The sequence below is a fragment of the Hibiscus syriacus genome, unplaced genomic scaffold, assembly GCF_006381635.1.
Source record: "Hibiscus syriacus cultivar Baekdansim isolate YM2019G1 unplaced genomic scaffold, ASM638163v2 tig00110214_pilon, whole genome shotgun sequence".
Classification (NCBI taxonomy): Eukaryota; Viridiplantae; Streptophyta; class Magnoliopsida; order Malvales; family Malvaceae; genus Hibiscus; species Hibiscus syriacus.
In genome coordinates, this window is record NW_024062631.1 from 63,380 (window position 1) to 85,537 (window position 22,158).

A 22,158-nucleotide genomic window follows, 5' to 3' on the forward strand; every position below is an offset into this window, starting at 1 on the left:
CATGTATGAGGTCTTTTGAGACACCCACTTGATCCTTGGTATATGTATATGATTCTTAAGGAATTTTTATGTGGTCCTTATGGACAATCTTATATGGTACTACGGTGCAATTCTACGCGACACTTCGGTGCAAATTTATACGAGCTGTGGTGATAGCATAGTGCACAACCTCATAGTACTCACATGCCTCGGGTTCTCAGTATTGTATCACGGGCTATTGAATCTATTGAACTTATTATATGAATTCATGATGGTTAATTTGATCAGATTATAGGTAAGATACATGGTTATGCAATTTACATAGATTGAATATATGATTTCATGATATTGCATTTCATTATGACATTTTCATTATATTTTATTGTCATTATTATTATGCCTCACTAAGTCGATGACTTAGCATGTGAGTGTTTCACACGTAGGATCAGAGAAGATAGACAAGCAAGGTTAGACAGCTGGGACAATATTATTCCTACAACTATCAGATCAGAAGAAACTTAAACAGTATGTCTTATTATGTGAAAATAGGTTGGCATGTAAATAAAGTCGATAAATTAAGTATTTATGCTCTGATCGAGTTTTGTAATGTTTTAAATGTGTTTATGTAAATGTATAGTAATGAACGGTTAAATTTTTACGAGTTTTATGTACGTTTTACGAAAGTTATTGTAGCAGTACTATAGCAATGCATCGATACACAATTTATATTTGAAGTTTTGTGCATCGATGCACTGTAGCAATGCATCGGTACACTGTAGCACTGTTCATAGTACTGTTTATGGTATTGTTCACACCGTATAGTACTGTTCACAAATACATTTTTGACTTAAAATTTTATAATGAACATAATTTAATGGTATATTATTGTATTTTCTTAATATAAGTTCAAATGTTTTGATATTTTGTAAGAATATTGTTTTAAAAAGTCAATGTGACATCTCAGACTCGTATCTGGGTCGGATACGGGTTGGGGTGTTACACTATTACTGCTGTTATTATTATTAAAATTCTGACCAGTGTTATCACCAAGTTCTCCATTGTTTTGATACTCAGAATAAGAAGCATTGTTAGAAGCTACTTGATCAGCTGTAGCTTGAGTGGTGATGTGAGCACAGGCAGTGACATGATTAAAGGACTGTGAATGTCTTGTGTCAGCATCCAGTAATATGGTGCTGATAGACCTTCAATCTGGATAAGTAGGGGTAGCAGTTATGACAGTAACAACTGACTCAAATTCAGGTGGCAAACCATTCAAAATAGCAATAATATGCCCATGTTCTGAAACTATCTCGCCACAACTAACTAAACTGTCACAGACAGACTTAATTTTCATCAAGTACTCTCTCATACTCAAGTTCACATTCCTCTGAGAATGAAGCATTCTCCTATAAGACATCAATCTAGAGGTAGTTTTGCCACTATACAACATATGCAAAGTGTTCCAGATCTCAACAGCAGTATTGAGACCTATGAGATGAGGTAGCACCTCCTCACTAACAGTGGAGAGCAACCAGGAAGCAAGAGCTTCATACTCAGGATTTAGACTAACAACGCCATCTCTAGTTACATATTGTGTAGGCCAAGAGATGTTAGAGTCTATGTATTTTTGAATCCTATGAGTTTTAATAGTAAGGAATACTTGTTGATGCCATAACATGTAGTTTTGATCATCTAAGGTCACAATGATTTTCTTAGTAGAAAATAGTCTAGAGGAGACAGTAGAAGCAGAGCTAACATAATTAAGAGTATTGTCATCAGTAGTATTTGCCATAAAGGAAACAAACAGACAGAAGACAAGACACACAAGCTTTCAACCAGAACGAAATATGAGCAGCAAAATGCAAATCGAAGAGTAGTATGCCAGATCAATCGAGAACAGTAAAGGAGCGATCTCACCAGAATCGAAGATCAAAAGAACCGAACAAGGAACAACAGAGAAACAATATGCGAAGAAGTAGCCTAAAATCGAAGGACCAAATCGGCAATCAACCAGAGTACAAAGAGCAACGAACTATTCCGAGACAAACAAAGGAGGCACTCCACTTCGACAAGGATCAGGAGCGCAACATTAGGGATTTAGCACCAATTTGGAAAATTAGGGCAAACGAAAGCAAAAACAGGAGCTCCACACATAGCGGAAGACAAACGGCCACAGGAAGTTTAGGCGAATAACCTAGCTATGGAGTATTGGTAGTGAAAGAGAGAAGAAAAGATGTAAGGATGAAGACAGTGCTCGATGTTATTCCAAAACAGCATAAAATACAAAGTTTTAGGAAAAATACAAAATATTCTCGTAAATTTTCATAGTGGACAGACCCACTATTTATTACACCAACCAGCCTAACTGAATAGGCTTTAGTTATAACAGATTAACCAAAACGGTTATAACAACCTTTATTACATAATACTCTAATAATATGGACTCATATACAATTTAACCCAAACTGAAAATAACCCGAACTGAAAATAACCCGAACTGAATTTAACTCGATCCAAAAGTAACCCAAATCGAAATTAATACGAACCGAAATCAATCCAAACAACTAAAGTTTACTTATGTTACATAACAAGAGGAATAAAAATAAGATTGAAAACATTAACAAATAAAGTTTACTTATATTACTTATAATAAAAATATTAAATTTATAATAAAAATAATAGAAAAGAAATAATGCAAAAGAAATAATATTAAATTTATAATAAAAATAATAGAAAGTTTACTTATGTTACAATTTTTTTTGAAAAGTTATGTTATAATTAAAATGTAACAAATAAAGACATAAAGTTATATATTATTTTTTAAAATTTAATAAATATATTAAATTTATAATTGAAAATAAAATTTTATTTCTTTTTCAAATAATTGTTATTATAAACTTTTCGTACAAGATCAATATAAAATTTTGGTAACAAGCTCTAACACTCATTATATGATCGTATTTATGTCAAATTATCAATTTATCATCTCTAAACGATGGTTTAATTCAAAATATTAAATTATTGAGAATTGGAATTAAGTCTAATTGTCTAAATGATAAGATTAACAAACAAGAAGATATATTTTTTATAAGAATATATTAATAATTCTATATATCTCTCTTAAAATTAGAGTTTAATATATTAATCTATATCTAATATTGCTAATTTTTTAACTTAGTTTTTAATATTTATAATGAGATATCTGATTTTTTATCGACTAATTTGAATTAAGTATTGCAAAGGCGAATATAACTCTCCCAACCTAATTTATCTCATTCATAAATACCATGATTCGAACTCCTAATCATACATAATAGATATAATGCATCATCCAAGTACACTAACCGATTATTAGTATCATTCTAAAATTATTAAACTTTGGATGACTACTGACATGTCTTAATTGGACAGTCGAATAAAATAACTTAAAATATAAAGTTTTAGAAAAGAAACATAAGAGAAAGTTAAAGTCCAAAACAAAGAATCACTGTTGATGTTAAATTGGAATACAAGAGTTTAAGTCATTTCTTAGGCGAGTTTAATTAATTTTATTATTACTATGAACTGACCTTACTAATTATTATTTATCCTTCAAACCATCTTTTCATTACCTTCGGTAAACATTTTAGTGGTCAATTGCTGATCATCTTTTTAAATAATAATATTGTTTGAAAAAAGATTAATATAATTTTATATATTAATAATAAATAAATCAATTAATATATCATTATAAAATTATAAAAATAATTTTTTATAGATGGAGTGATTACAACGTAGTATCCATACAGAATATTTCTCAACCATTGACAACAAACACTTTACAAACGTAATTGTTCGAGTCCATAATTTCCAGGGAAAATAATACTCTCTTTAATCACTGAGGTCACTCTAGAAAAAAAAATTAAATTTATTTATGATGATATATACATCGATAATATATAAAATATTAATTCAAAAATGTATGTAAACACTAAGAAAATAAGAAAAAGAAAGTGGATAATTAAATGATGGAACATAAAAGGAAGCATGCTTTAAATCTAAAAAGTGGACAATGGAAAATTTGGAGGTTTGCATTAAGATGAAGTATTAGGCTACACTAATCACATCAATCCACTAAAGAAAGATTTGTGGATTTGGAATTTTGCTTGTAGATTAGATTTCAATATATACTGTTTTGTTTGCATGAAGATCTTAGTATTTTTTTATTGATTTGAATATGAATATGGTACGAGACAACGAATCCGACCATTGCCCTGAATTTTCTTAATTTGCCGAAATTACAGGGAAGTTTTGTTCTCATCTTTTGAATAACATTGAACAAGTTTTGGGCATCAAATAACAGCTTTTTTAATCCTTAAGTTAGGGCAAAATGGGTGCCTTAAAATGCTTCATTCACAATTATTATCAACCAAAGTTCACTAGTGTAATTTAGAGACCATCAGAAATATAAATACAATTTATATATTTACATAATTACAGAATTTAGAGAAAAATAAGTAAAAAACAAAGCAGGAAAAAATTAATTTGAAGTCTAAATTAACTTTCATTATTGAAATTTTATTTTTTTATATTGAAAAAATATAAGGTGTTTTTATTTAAATATCACTATTAAAAATTAATTTTTAAATAGATATATAATTTCGATTAATTTACTAATATTCACTTTTTAAAAAGTGTATTTTATTATCCACGTGTTTTAGAAAGTGCGTTTGATAAACGTGGCATGTATTATTTTCTCTCTCTATTTTCTTACATTTTTTCAAAACCAAATTGAAAAATGATAAAAAGTATAAGATCAAAATAAAATATTTTTAAAAATAAGGCAAATAGGGAGATGTTCATTCCGCACATATTTCCTCCAAGAATTTTCATCCACATTTACGTTCGCGACGCGTTGTACTTTTAGGGTCTGTTTGTTTCCCGTAATTCAAATTACGGAATTGGTTTTCCCCGAGTTATAGTGTTTGTTTCACGTAATTCGTTTTCCGGAAAATATTTTCCCGTGTTTGTTTCACGTAATTCGTTTTTTGGAAAACGTTTTCCCGTGTTTGTTTCACGTAATTCGTTTTCCGGAATGTAATTCATTTTCCTATTAACAGAATTTCCTTTGTGTTTTCTGTAAAATGACTTACGGATTCATTTTCCGTAAGTCATTTTCCGAACTTTTCACTTCAAAGCAAAAATACTCAAAATAATTTTATTTTATGAATTTAATATTAATAAAATATTTTAATGTCATTTTCATCAAAATATTAATTATTAAAATATTTAAAATATATTTATTAATATTTATAATAATATAATATTATATTTTTAATATTATATAAAATAATCAATTATATTATAATAATATAAGATATTATATTTTTATTTTAATAATATATAATAAATTTTTTTATATATATTTAATAATGAATAATATTATTTATATATATTTCAATAATATTTTAGTAAAGATATTAAAATATACTAATTAATATTTTTAAAATATAACATAGTACTATTACTTTAATAAATAATTAATATAATTTATAAAATTTTATTTCACTAAAATATACCGATGTTTAAATAACATCTTCCAAACATCATAAAACGTTTTCCAGATGTTTTCCAGAAATGTAATTCATTTTCCAGAAATGTAATTCATTTTACAGAAATGTAATTCATTTTCCAGAATTCAAATTCCAGTAATTCATTTTCCAGTAATTCAAATTCCAGTAATTCATTTTCTGGAAAACCAATTACAGCTAAACAAACAGACCCTTAGATACAAAATTCAAAACTATTCTCGCCTTGTAATTTACAAGATTAAAATCATCTCTGTCTTGTTACTCACGTGAGTATTAAGACTTACTTAACCTCTGCTTTATCTATTTCACGACTTACTTAATATAATATATTTATAAATATCTTTAAAATAAATATAAATTATTTTTTCATTAGAAAAATATAAAATATTAGTTTTTTACGCTATATAATGAATTAAAATATAATTTAACACTAGTTTAAAAAAATAGAAAGTAAATATTTTTATATATAAATATAAACAACGACGTAGGTTGAGTGAGAATGAGACAATTAATTTAAAAATTAAAAATATTTTTTTAAATAATTGAAGTAAATATAAAATAAAATTTATTTAAATAAAATTTTTAATTATTTAATAATAAATATTCAGATTCTTGTATATAATAATTGAATATGATATCTTAAAAAATTATAACCACGAAGGTGTTGGCGATTTTCCCGGTATATCACCAGTGATCGGTATTATTATTGATCTAATATCGGTCAGATTATATTTCCCGATCTAACACCCTTAGCAGAAAAGCGTGCCCTCTGTACCGCGTTATACGCTGATTTGGCGCCACGTAGAGTATAGCGCCCCCTGAACCGCGCTATACGCTGACTGGGTTATACGTAGGGTATAGTGTGCCCCCTGATCCGTGCTATACGCCACGTAGGGGTATAGCGCGGATCAGGGGTCGCGGTATACGCCGTACTAAAATTATATTTAACTCAGTCCCTGATCCGCGCTATATATTTACATATAGAGCGGTGCAAGTACCGCGCCTTATATCCTTATAAATACACTCCTCCGGCTCACATCTCCTCGCATCTCTCCTCTCTTATAAATTAATACAACAATTCCGTCAACGAGTAATAATTCTCGCAATCTTCTCAAATTTGATTTAGAAGCTCGTGCGATTTTTCGTTATAAGGTAATTTTGTTATAATTTTTTAATTATACTTATTGTTTATTATCATTATTTGAAAAAATATTATACTGATTATTTTCAATTAATTTTTATGTTTGTAAAATTGAAAAGCGGGAGCATATGTCGAAATAGTTTTGCGGTGCAGGTAATAATATAAAATTATATTATTTAAATTATTTACGTTGATGTGTAAAAAATTTATTGTGTTATATTTTTGTTCTTATATAATTTATTTAATCAGGTTTGTTTAAGTTATTTTTTTTTTGCAGATATAATATTGCCACACTTTTAAACTCAAAGAATGAAGCAACTTTCAGCTATTGTTTATTATGATGGTGAAATTCGAGAAGATGAAACCGGAGTTGTTTTCGTATCAAATGAGCGTGTTAAAATATCATTCAAGAGAAACATAACTCTTGAGGAGCTAATAACGAAGATTTCGAAGAAGATTCATGTTGGAAGTAACAGAAGAATGTCGTCGTTGCAATACAAATTTCTAACTTCATTGTTGCCATTAACTTATATAGCGTTCGAACTTTCGAACAATGATGATGTTCAAATGATGGTTGAAGCTCAAAGTAATTAATCAGACGCCGCTATTGAGATGTATGCATATTTTGTTCAAGTGTGTGCTGTTCGGGGTTAATCTTTAAGCTCACACTATGGGATGGTTGAACAAGTTGATCAAGTTGATAGCCCGACTACAATAATGTGTAATAATTTTAATGCCATAATAGGGAGACATTCATCCGCAACTCCTTATGATATATACCGAGGTGAATCCACGAACAATCCGTATGGCAACACTGCGTCCAATTCAAGGGGAAGACATTCATCTGCAAATCCCTTTGACCTTAATATGGAGATGCCATCGACGCAACTATCTGTGCAGTTTCCATTTGACACGATGGCTTCAAGCTCCAGGGGGAGGCATTCGACTGCGAGCTTTTTCGATCTCAATGTCGATATGCCTTCCAGTTCAAGGGGAAGGCGTGCAAGTAGTAGGTTCTTCGACCTAAATGTGGAGAGCATGGAGGAACCATCATCTCCACCAGAAGAACCGCTTTGTGAGCCTGGTGCGGATGGTGCTGAGACTGGACTATTCATTCACCCAGAATCACCGCAATTCAACTCCGATGATGATGAAGTTCCAGGAAATGTGGCACAAACTGACCCTCCTGCACACATGTATGAAGCTGATTATGGTGAAATGTACGGGCCAGAATTTGCGGATATGCCTCATCTCGGTGACTATGGATATTACTCATCAATAAATGATGGTGAGTTATCTTTAGGCATGGAGTTTTCAAGCAAAGAAGAAGCGATGATGGCTATCAAAAATTACAATATCCGTAATTCTGTTCAGTTAAGAGTCAACCGATCGACAACCGAAAAATATGTATGCTACTGTGCCCGATGCGAAAACGGATGCAATTAGATGATTCGCGTATCGAAAATGAAGAGGAAAAATAACATATGGGAACTAACAGTATACAACGGTCCTCACACATGTTGTGCTAGAGGGGTCAGCCAAGATCATCCGAACTTGGACTCTGAAGTGATATGTCAAGCCATCATGCCCATGGTAAAAGCAAGCTCCCATATAGCTGTTTCAGTGTTGATTTCAGCTATACAATCGCAGTATGGGTACACCGTCTCCTATAAAAAAGCTTGGTTGGCAAAACAAAATGACATTGTCAAACTTCATGGAGAATGGGATGCATCTTACAACGAACTTCCAGGTTAGTTTAGGCTGGTGCGGACGTTGAATCCTGGGACAATTGTGGACTTCGAAACCTCCTATGCATACCATAATGATCGAGTTCTTCGCGATCGATGCCAATTCTACCGGGTTTTTTGGAGTTACCCACAATGCGTTAATGTTGCCAAATACTACAAGTCTGTGGTCCAGATCGACGGGACTTTCTTGTATGGAAAATACAAGCAAGTTTTATTATTGGCAGTTGTCCAAGATGGCAATCGCAACATTCTTCCAGTTGCTTTTGCTCTTGTCGAAGGAGAAGATACATATTCTTGGGCTTTTTTTCTCCGAAATTTACGTGCACATGTTATCACGAGGGAAAAATTTGTGTCATTTCAGATTGCGGAGCTGGGATCAAAACAGCAATGGAGTCTTTGGGTCCAATGTGGCAACCACCCTTTGTCCAACATAGGTATTGTCTCCGACACATTGTTGTGAACTATCATGGAAGGTACAAGAAGAATGATGAGCGTCAATTAATTGTGCGCATGGGTAAGTGAAAGCAAGTTAGTAAGTTATACATTTGTTGATCATTTAAATTTTGCAAAGAAAGCAAGTTAGTAAGTTATACATTTTTTGATCAGGTTACGAACTACTTCCTCGAACCTTTGAATCAATGCTTCAAGATTTGCGGGCGAAGAAAGAGGAAGGTTACGAATACATCAACCTAATCGATAAAAAAATGTGAACGAACGCATATGATGGGGATGAACCCGCCAAATATCTAATATATGAACCCCAAGTCAGATTTGTAAACATAAACCCATAATAGCCTTCAGGAGGGGTCATCTGTGACGGTGGCGGGGTCATAAAACCAGGAGAAGGTGGCGACGACATCTGGTAATGGAAAGGCGATGGCGGTATCATATATGGCTACGGCATCATATATGGCTGCGGTGGCTGCTGGGAAGGTCTTGTTGGTGCAGTTGAGGATGAACCGGAAGCACCTGCTCCCCGTCCACGAGTCGGGGGACGATGGTGCTGTGTCGGTGAACGTCTCTGTCGACGTCGTGGAAAGGTCTGCCCTCGTGCATCATCGGGAAATAGAAATGGTTTCTCGTTACTGTTGAACCACTCATAATAATCCTCATCATACATCAAGAGGTCATCAAAAATGGGCTCTCTACGGGGAAGGCGCCGATGTCGATCATCCCACAACACGACCCACCCATGATGCCTCACCAGCCAATATGTATCTATCTTGCCGCGTCTATCTAAGCTATGCAACTCGTCCATATTGCGAGGTGCTTCCGGAATTGGTTGAAAACAACCAAACTGCCGGAGCACGCGATCAGTTGACTGCCACTCGACAGTCGCATAACATATTAGAGGGACCATTGCCATCCAAACATCTGATGGACCCCTCAACTCAGGTGGGATCACCGTCCTCACATCATCAGTAGAATATGACACCCATTCAAACTAAAACAAATAATATATAATTTTTATCAAAATAATAATCTAATTATATAACTATAATCTAAAATCGATTGTTAAACATTAAAATTCATACCTGTGTGCCAGCCTTCTGATCGATTAGCACCCTATTTTTTTCTAAATCATCAGGTAGCTCCTGATGGTTTTTCCTATCAGTAGACCACCTATTCAAGGAAAAAAATTTGTTATACGTTGTTTAAAATTATTAATATACAAAATCAGTTTTATAATTACCTCAAAAGTAGTGGAAATACGAATGGGTTCTTTACAACGGGACATAAAAAGGGTAATAGATACCATACCCAAGACTGCAGCAGCAGGAGACATCCGCCGATAGCATTACGCCTGTAGTCAGTGGCTCCACACATCTCCCTGTACAGCAAAGCCAAAACTGCCGAGCCCCAACTAAATGATCCGGCGAGACGAAAGTCGCTAAGATGTCGCAACCACATACAGTGAATTAGGTTGTGCGATTTGTCCGGCATCAGCAACCCTCCTATCAGCTGCAATATGCATACCCGTGCATACATCTTAACCTCATCCTCAGAGGCGTCTGTGCTCAACTCCCGAAAATTAGCATCTAACCAATTTAACGGTATCCTACCTCCGATAAAATTTTCCGGGACACGTCCTAGACTATCCCGACACAAAGTAGTCCAGGAACCGAAAGCTATCCCCGATATCACATCTCCATCCACCGGAAGCCCCAGGTGCATAGAAACATCCTCAAGCGTGATCGTGCACTCTCCGTACGGAAGATGGAATGTGTGGGTCTCCGGCCTCCACCGCTCTACTAAGGCAGAAATCAGGTATGGCTCTATCTTACAGTGACCCTGATATCTACCTATGTAACCGAATCTAGCCTCTAATAAATACGACAAGACACGGCTGGGTATCACTAACTTAAGATTCTTAATAAAAGGATCTAATACACGGTCCTTCTCCCAAAAATAAATAATTACAAAATTTAATTATTAATCTAATAATCATGCATTAAATGAATCAACTAATTATTACTAATAATTTAAATTAAAATGTTTCCGTATCAGCAAAGTGTCGAGATATTTAATTCTTAATCTAATAATCATGTATTAAATAAATCAACTAAATATTACTAATAATTTAAATTAAATTAAAACGTTAAAATGTTACTGTATCAACAAAGTGTATAGATATATGATTTTCATCCGAGCGAAGTAGACTGCCTTCCATTATATATTTGCAAAAAAATTATATTAGTAAAATATTAAATAAAGTAAAAACATAATAGTAAAAATATTATAAAATATACCTTAAAAAGAGAATATTTGAGAGAAATTTAGAGAATTTTGAGAGAATTTGGTGTGATAAAAGTGATTGAGGATTGAGGTATTTATAGGGAGGATAGAAACGTGAGGGGTTGGGTATTTAGGGGTATAGCGCGCCCCTTGCACCGCGCTATACCTCACGTGTCAGATATCCAGGTATAGCGCGGATCAGGGGGCGCACTATACCCACGTGACGTCAGATCATCGTATATCGTGGGGCAAAGGGCGCGCTTTCCTGCTAAAGGTGTTAGAACGAAAAATATAATTTAACTTATATTAGATCGATAATAATACTAATCACCGGTGATATAATGAGAAAATCGCCGAAGGTGTTGGTGTGTACAAAACTATCTTTTTAAGGCTTTTGTTTATGTTTTTTCGTGTTGGTAAATAAATATTGTATCGGTGTTCGTGTGATGTAGGGTCATAGGGAAGTGTGCAACCTAAGATGGTCCTTTTGTCATCGAAATATGAGATGAATTTAAAAATCTGCTTTGCCATTTACTTATTTCTAATGACTGCTGCCGCTGGGAGCGAACCATATTGCAGACCATAGCTATAAGATAAAACTGGTCTCCACCTATTGCAGTTTCCATCTATGTTTATTTGTCAGGAAATTTTTTTTTCAAACATTAATTCTTTTATTACTTTTTCATTCTTAGATTTTGATTTATTACTTTTTCATTCTTAGATTTTGAAGGAATTGAAGTTCGACCTTTTCGTTCAAGAAAAACCACACAATTGATTGCATTATTATATTCACTATCTTTTTTAGAGTTAACTGCAACATAATTCCCTAAACTTTGATTCTCATTTTAAATTGGTCTTTAAACTTTTAAATATTTTAATTTCATCCCCAAACTATGATCCTCAATTTAAATTAGTCCTTAAACTTTTGAACATTCCAATTTTATCCTTAAACTATGAATCTCATTCTAAATTTGTCCATAAACTTCTAAACCTTTCAATTTCAACTTCAAATCCATCCAAATATGTAATTAATTTTAGTCATAGTTCAACTTAAATTTTATTTTTTCAAACATATAATAGTATAACTTGGCCTAACAATTTGATTAACAGGGAATGTGATAAGTATATACATATAGCTTGTGATGATATTCAAATGTTGAAAAAGTTTGGGGACCAATTTAGAACAAAGGATATAGTTTATGGATGAAAATAAAATGTTTAAAAGTTTGGGGAGTAATTTAGCAGGATAGTCATAGTCTTATGGATGAAATTGGAACCTTTAGAAGTTAGGAACCAATTTAGAAAGAGGATCATAGTTTGAGGACATATGATAAAATTAACTCTTTTTAATGGCAAATTATTTTTTTTGTAACTCTCTAATCTTTCTTGATATTAATTCTAGTAAATTTTAATATTTAAATATTATTTTAAATGTTTATTAACGAGTCTAATACTATTTAAATAGATATTATTAAATTAAGGTGTCGGATCTCGAATTATTATGCTTTGAGCTTAGGAGTGATTATTAAGAATGATTCTTTGAAGTTTTTATTTTTTGGATTTGTAAGGATTAAATTATAAATATAGAAAAGTTTATGGACCAAATTAAATAAACAAAAGTTTAAGGATTAAAGTATAAATTAGTAAAAGTTAAAATAGAATATTTGAACTTTGGTTCAAATGCAACTAACGATTAAAGAATTTCATTAGTCACGGATAATGAGATATGATGTGTAAAAGACGGAAAAGATAAAAGATAAGATATTTTGGTTATTAAAATAAAATGGAGAAATATTGTTTAAATTTAAGTGTAAAAAATATAATAAATACAAGAAAATGACATTTTATCTCAATATTTTCTCTGTCATACGTATGAGATAGAAGATGAGGTAATGGGTTCATTTTATCGTGAAGAAATAAAAGAAGAAAGAAAAAAAGAGGAGGGATATAACAAAGAATTAGAGAAAGCTATTAGAGAGAAAAGGTAATTATGTTATGATTGAATAACTTGATTTAACACGAGCTATGTATTGAATGAAGAGACAATCTAATAAGATAGATCTTCTAAACATAACATTCTTATATATCGACTATATTAAGTATTGAAATAATGTATGAACACAAGTATATAGAATACGATAGATTTGTAACATGATTCAATTATATTTATAATTATTAAGAAATGATGCTTTTTGCATAAGTGTATATTATGTCAAGCATGTTCATGTGAACGTATATGAAAATAAAAGTGAAATGGTATGAAAAGGTATAATTTATAATGTGTATATTATATACGCACATACATGATAATGATGACGTGATAAAATACGAAGCATGAACAATGATAATTAACAAGTTATTACGAAATATGTTATGAAATGTATAAATGATTATAGAGTCATATGAATGTATATGTATGTAAAGAGATGAATATGATCATGAAATGATATGATATGTGATTATGAGATAATTAATTTAAAACTGGTAAGTTATTGGGGATGTCAATGAAGTGGAACTAGTTAGGTATAATGGCATATCATAGAGTCTTGATCGAGTACATGTTTACTCTTTGGATCCCTTGACAATGGAATTGTAAAAAAATCGAGTTCATGCTGATTTTTTATTTTAAAAATTAAGGTTTAGATTTACGATGAGAAAAATTTGATCCGACCCGATATGATATTATAATTATCACTTATATTTTTAGGAATAATTACAATAATACATATATCTATTTTTTAAAATTATATCTTTAGTTTATGTAATAAAAATAAATTATATATATTTAGGTTGGACCTAATATATGCTTTATCCTAAAAATCAAATTTGATTTCAGTTCGAGTGAGATCTTTCTAAACTTTAGATTAAATCAAGTCAAGTGGAGATAGAATAATTGACTTTTAAGTCGGATTTAGATAGATAAAAAAACTCGAAACAATTTATGTTCATTCCTATTTATAAGCCGAAAAGTTTAGAAAAAGAAAATAAAAATTTGTTCGAGGGGAGTATAGCTACACGCACGCACACATACATACATCTCATAAATTCGCCCTCTTTTCTTTAATAAATAATTTCACTGTGAAGTCCGGTTGCACGAGGGCCTCTTTTTTGTTTGCTTCTGCTTTTATTATTGTTATTATCTAACCCCATGCCTATTTATTTATTTATGACTTGGTTTTCAATGTATACACGCATGTACAGTAATTATTTTTATTATTTTCTTTACTTTTTAATTTACTTTTACCAAAACTTTTTACCGTCTGTATGTTTCATCGTCCGTAAAAAAAAAAACAGAAGACCCAAACCAAAATGGCACAGAAAATAAAATAAAGGAAGAGTGTGTTGTGGGGTTCAGCTCAGAGTATGATTGAGTGCACGTGTGGTTATCCACATGTTTTTTTTACTGATTCTTGTCTCTTTGATTTTTCCTCTCATCCTTTTTCACATTATTCTCTTGTGATTTTTTTAAATAGCAATAGAAAATAAAATTAATTAAAATATATGACATAAAAATAACATACAAACGAATGTTTTAAAAGTATTAAAAATATAATTACCAGAATCTTTTAAAAAAAGAAATATAGAATATTAAACAAAACAAAGATCTGAATTATTGGATCTGCGTCAGTTTGACCGTATCTTTTCTTTTTAACCTTTCTTCTAACTCTTTATCCCCTTCTCCTATTTACCGTCAGTTAAAGTTGTTGTCCCAGTTCTAATTTGTCGTCTCTGATATCATTTCAAGGAGTTGCATGAAAGAAGATGGGGAAAAAGTTTAGGGTAAACTGCAAAGTCTGGGTTTGCAGGCCGAAAGGGGATAGAGTTAGCGGCAGCGGCAGCGGCGAATGCGACAATTGGGAGTTCACGTGTGGTGGTCCCAATCTCTTGCCTCTTTCTTTCACATTATCAAACAACAGCTCATATTTTTCTTTTAAACCCTCACCTCACGCCCACGCCCACGCCCACGCCCACGCAGTGTCATCTACATAGACTACATAAAATTTTAATTAGTACTAGGCTATTTTCCGATAAATCACCGGTCATTGGTATATATATTGATCTAACACTGATCAGATTATATTTTATGATCTAACACTCGTAGCAGTAAAACGCGTCCCCTGTATCGCGCTATATGTTGATTTGGCGCCACGTGGAGTATAGCGCGCCTCCTGTACCGCGCTATACGCTGACTGGGTTACACATGGGGTATAACGCGCCCCCTGCTCCGCGCTATACGCCGTACCAAAATTATATTTAACGCGGTCCCTGCTCTGCGTTATATAATAATTACATATAACGCGGTGTAAGTACCGCCTTATATGTTTATAAATATTAGTTCTCGCATCTCTCCTCACATCTCCTCCCATCTCTCCCCTCTTATAAATTAATACAACAATTCCGTCAACGAGTAATAATTCTGGCAATCTTCTTATATTTGATTTAGAATTTCGTGCGATTTTTCGTTATAAGGTAATTTTGTTATAATTTTTTAATTATACTTATTGTTTATTATCATTATTTGAAAAAATATTATACTAATTATTTTTAATTAATTTTTATGTTTGTAAAATTGAAAAGCGGGAGCATACGTCGAAATATTTTTGCGGTGCAGGTAATAATATAAAATTATATTATTTAAATTATTTACGTTGATGTGTAAAAAAAATTTGTGTTATATTTTCGTTCATATATAATTTATTTAATAATGTTTGTTTAAGTTATTTTTTTGCATATATAATATTGCCGCACTTTTAAACTCAAAGAATGTCGCGACTTTCAACTATTGTTTATTATGATGGTGAAATTCGAGAAGATGAAACCGGCGTTTTTTTCGTATCAAATGAGCGTGTTAAAATATCATTTAAGAGAAACATAACTCTTGAGGAGCTGATAACGAAGATTTCGAGGAAGATTCATGTTGGAAGTAACAGAATAATGTCGTTGTTGCAGTACAGATTTACAACATAATTGTTGCCATTAACTTATACAGCGTTCGAGCTTTCGAACAATGATGATGTTTAAATGATGGTTGAAGCTCAAAGTAATTATTCAGACGCCGCTATTGAGATGTATGCACATTTTGTTCAAGTGCGTGCTGTTCGGGGATAATCTTTAAGCTAACACTATGGGCTGACTGAACAAGTTGATCAAGTTGACAACCCGACTACAGTAATGTGTAATGACTTTAATGCCATAATAGGGAAACATTCATCCGCAACTCCTTACAATATGTACCGAGGTAGGTCCACGAACAATCCGTATAGCAACACCGCGTCCAGTTCAAGGGGAAGGCATTTATCTGCAAATTTCTTTGACCATATGGAAATGCCATCGACGTAACCATCTATACAGTTTCCATTTGACACGATGGCTTCAAGCTCCAGGGGGAGGCATTCGACTACGAGCTTTTTCGATCTCAATGTCGATATGCCTTCCAGTTCAAGGGGAAGGCGTGCAAGTAGTAGGTTCTTCGACCTAAATGTGGAGAGCAAGGAGGAACCATCATCTCCACCAGAAGAACCGCTTCGTGAGCCTGGTGCGGATAGTGCTAAGATTGGACTATTCATTCACCCAGAATCACCGCAATTCAACTCCGATGATGATGAAGTTCCAGGAAATGTGGCACAAACTGACCCTCTTGTACACATGTATGAAGCTGATTATGGTGCAATGTACGGGCCAGAATTTGCGGACATGCCTCATCTCGGTGACTATGGATATTACTCATCAATAAATAATGGTGAGTTATCTTTAGGCATGGAGATTTCAAGCAAAGAAGAAGCGACGATGGCTATCAAAAATTACAATATCCGTAATTATGTTCAGTCTAAAGTCAACCGATCGATGACCGAAAAATATGTATGCTACTGTGCCCGACGCGAAAACGGATGCAATTGGATGGTTCGCGTATCGAAAATGAAGAGGAAAAACAACATATGGGAACTAACAGTATACAACAGTCCTCACATATGTTGTGTTGGAGGGGTCAACCAAGATCATCCCAACTTGGACTCTGAAGTGATATGTCAAGCCATCATGCCCATGGTAAAAGCAAGCTCTCATATAGCTGTTGCAATGTTGATTTCAGCTATACAATCGCAGTATGGGTACACCGTCTCCTATAAAATAGCTTGGTTGGCAAAACAAAATGCCATTGTCAAACTTTATGACGAATGGGATGCATCTTACAATGAACTTCCTGGTTGGTTTAGGCTGGTGCGGACGTTGAATCCTGGGATAATTGTGGACTTCGAAACCTCCTATGCATACCATAATGATCGAGTTCTTCGCGATCGATGCCAATTCTACCGGGTTTTTTGGACTTACCCACAGTGATTTAATGCTGCCAAATACAGCAAGCCTGTGGTCCAGATCGATGGGACTTTCTTGTATGGAAAATACAAGCAAGTTTTATTATTCGCAGTTGTCCAATATGGCAATCGCAACATTCATCCAGTTGCTTTTGCTATTGTCGAAGGAGAAGATACAGATTATTGGGCTTTTTTCCTCCGAAATTTACGTGTACATGTTATCACGAGGGAAAAAATATGTGTCATTTCAGATCGCGGAGCTGGGATCAAAGCAACAATAGAGTCTTTGGGTCCAATGTGGCAACCACCCTTTGTCCAACATAGGTATTATCTCCGACACATTGCTGTGAACTATCATGGAAGGTACAAGAAGAATGATGAGCGCAATTAATTGTGCGCATGAGTAAGTGAAAACAGGTTAGTAAGGTATACATTTTTTGATCATTTTAATTTTGTAAAGAAAGCAAGTTAGTAAGGTATACATTTTTTGATCATTTTAATTTTGCAAAGAAAGCAAGTTAGTAAGTTATACATATTTTGATCAGGTTACGAACTACTTCCTCAAACGTTTGAATCAATGCTTCAAGATTTGCGGGCGAAGAACGAGGAAGGATACGATTACATCACCCTCATCGATAAAGAAATGTGGACGAACGCATATGATGGTGGATATCGATATGAACACATGACGACCAACTTGGCTGAGGCAATCAATTCAACCTTAAAGGGTGCACGTCACTTACCTATAGCGGCTTTGGTAAAAACTACATATTTTCGTTTGGGGGCGCTTTTTGCGAAGCTCGAGGGACAAGCTCAAACTTGAATTCAAGGCGGTCATGTCTATCACCCTAGATTAGTTGCAGATCTACAGAAAAAAATTGCTGCATCAAATGGAATGTCTGTAACAAGCTTCTCTAGAAGGCATGAAATGTTTCGTGTCACAGAGTTATCTCGACCTCTTCAAGAGATTGAAGCTGTATCGTTAAGAGTAAATCTAAGGGACAGAACGTGCGACTGCGGGTTTTTTCAAGCTCTGAAGTATCCATGCTCTCATGTGATAGCAGCTTGCTCGCATACACGTCAAGACTATAACCATTTTGTGGATCCCGTATACCTACTATCTGAAGTTTTTAAGGTATACGAATTTGAGTTTCCCCCCATAGGTAATGACAAAGACCCTGATGAGGTTCAAGATTGGCTTCCGATTATACCAAATCCGAGTTTATTGAGGGAGCGTGGTCGTCCAAAATCCAATCGAATTCATTGCGACATGGATATTCGAGAAATATCTAGACAAGACAAAAGATGTGGCCATTGTAGAAACCCAGGACACACTAGAAAAACATGTTCACTTATGTTGTCATCAAGTAACAATTGATGATGAAATGATGTATTTGTTTATCAAATAACAATTCTTGTATTTTAATTTGCATTTACTTCAAGTTAATGTCATTCGATAATCGCTGATGAAGATTAAAAAAATGAACACAATCATTAAATTTTATCAAACTAATAACAAAATGGTATTTAAATACAACAAACTTACAATAAGAATTAAATGGTAAATGATAATCAAATTACAACAACTGATATTAAATGGTAATAAACAAAATTAACTAAAATATATTAAAAAAAATCCAACAAATTTAACAAAATAAAGTAAGTATTAAATAAGAAATAATAAAAAATTACAATTAAACAAAATAAAGTAAATACAAATATAATAAAAAAAAATCTATTGATGTATGCGTCGCGAATGTGTTCCGCAAGGCGGTGGCTGTCGGTCTCGAGGAGGATTTCTTCGTATCACTGGTTCTGACTCCTCGTAGTTATTGTCGTCGTCGTCGTCCTGAGCAGGTACAATAGGTTGATGAGGAGTTGATGACGATGAAGCACCTCCATAGAGTAAGGACCCTGGAGGTGTATGACTGACTATCCCACCGGCCTGCGAAAACTGGGAAAACCCAAACATCACTGAGTGTGAAAACTGTACAGGAGGTGTCTGTGTTGCGGCCATGGGTGATGAGGCTGAACCCGCCAAATATCTAACATATGAACCCCAAGTTAGATCTACAAACATAGACCCATAATAGCCTCCAAGAGGGGTCATCTGTGACGGCGGGGGGGGGGGGTCATAAAACCAGGTGAAGGCTGCGGCGACAACTGGTAATAGAAAGGCGATGGCGGCATCATATATGGCTGCGGTGGCTGCTGGGAAGGTCCTGCTGGTGCAGCTGAGGATGAACCGGAAGCACCTGTTCTCCGTCCACGAGTCGGGGGATGATGGTGCAGTGTCGGTGAACGTCTCTATCGACGTCGTGGAAATGTCTGCCCTCGTGCATCCTCGGGAAGTAGAAACAGTTTTCCATTACTGTTGAACCACTCATAATAATCCTCAGCATACATCAAGAAGTCGGTAAAAATGGGCTCTCTACGTGGAAGGCGCCGATGTCGATCCTCCCACAACACGACCCACTCATGATGCCTCATCAGCCAATCTGTATCTGTCTTGCCGCGTCTTTCTAAGCTATGCAACTCGTTCATATTACGAGGTGCTTCCGGAATTGGTTGAAAACAACAAAACTGTCGGAGCACACGATCAGTGGAGTGCCACTCGACGGTCGCATAACAGATCAGAGGGACCATCGCCATCCAAACATCTGATGGACCCCTCAACTCAGGTGGGATCACCGCCCTCACATCATCAGTAGAATATGACACCCATTCAAACTAAAACAAATAATATATAATTTTTATCAAAATAATAATATGATTATATAACTATAATCTAAAATCGATTTTTAAACATTAAAATTCATACATGTGTGCCAGCCTTCTGATCGATTAGCACCCTAATTTTTTCTAAATCATTAGGTAGCTCCTGATGATTTTTCCTATCAGTAGACCACCTATTCAAGGAAAAAAATTTGTTATACGCTGTATAAAATTATTAATATACAAAATCAGTTTTATAATTACCTCAGAAATAGTGGAAATACGAATGGGTTCTTCATAACGGGACATAAAAAGGGCAATCGATACTATGCCCAAGACTGCAGCAGCAGGAGACATCCACCGATAGCATTACGTCTGTAGTCAGTGGCTCCACACATCTCATTGTACAGCAAAGCCAAAACTGCCGAGCCCCAACTGAATGATCCGGCGAGACGAAAGTCGCTAAGATGTCGCAACCATATGCAGTGAACTAGGTTGCGCGATTTGTTCGGCATCAGCAACCCTCCTATCAGCTGCAGTATGTATGCCCGTGCATACATCTTAACCTCATCCTCAGAGGCGTCTGCGCTCAACTCCCGAAAATTGGCATCTAACCAATTTAACGGTATCCTACCTCCGATAAAATTTTCTGGGACACGTCCTAGACTATCCCGACACAAAGTAGTCCAAGAACCGAAAGCTATCCCCAATATCACATTTCCATCCACCGGAAGCCCCAAGTGCATAGAAACATCCTCAAGCGTGATTGTGCACTCTCCGAACGGAAGATGAAATGTGTGGGTCTCCGGCCTCCACCGCTCTACTAAGACATAAATCAGGTCTGGCTCTATCTTACAGTGACCCTGATATCTACCTATGTAACCGAATCCAGCCTCTACTAAATACAGCAAGCACGGCTGAGTATCACTAACTTAAGATTCATAATAAAAGGATCTAATACACGGTCCTTCTCCTAAAAATAAATAATTACAAAAATTAATTCTTAATCTAATAATCATTCATTAAATAAATCAACTAATTAATACTAATAATTTAAATTAAATTAAAACGTTAAAATGTTACCGTATCAGCAAAGTGTCGAGATATTTAATTCTTAATCTAATAATCATGCATTAAATAAATCAACTAAATATTACTAATAATTTAAATTAAATTAAAACGTTAAAATATTATCGTATCAGTAAAGTTTAGAGATATATGATTTCCGTCCGAGCGAAGTAAATACATAATAGTAAAAATATTATAAAATATACCTTAAAAAGATAGAGTATTTGAGAGAAATTTAAAAAATTTGAGATAATTTGGTGTGATAAAAGTGATTGAAGATGGGAGTATTTATAGGGAAGATAGGGACGTGAAGGGCTGGTATTTAGGGGTATAGCGCGCCCCCTGCACCGTGCTATACCTCACCTGTCAGATACCCAGATATAGCGCGGATCAGGGGGCGCGCTATACCCACGTGGCGCCAGATCACCGTATATCGCGGGGCAGGGGGCGCGCTATACCCACGTGGCGCTAAATCAACGTATAGCGCGATTCAGGGGGCGCGCTTTACTGCTACGGGTGTTAGATCAAAAAATATAATATAACCCGTGTTAAATCGATAAATATACTGATCACCGGTGATAGAAAATTGCCCTAGTACTATGTTATTGTATAATTTTGATAGGTAAATAATAATATACAACACAAATTTGGGTTATCATTATTGCGAAACATGTGTTTTGACTTTTGCACAAAAAATAAAAGGACATCATGATTTCATATAGGGTACGAGTTTAGAAGTTCTACATGTGCAAGCTTTTGTAAATTATAACATAAGATGCCTTTCAACACTATTCTCGTTTAATGGGGCCACTGCTCACATCCTGACTTTATACATAAACAAAAGTAATTTGAAATAGTTTCTGTCACCGATCAATTTAGACCCTCTCGAT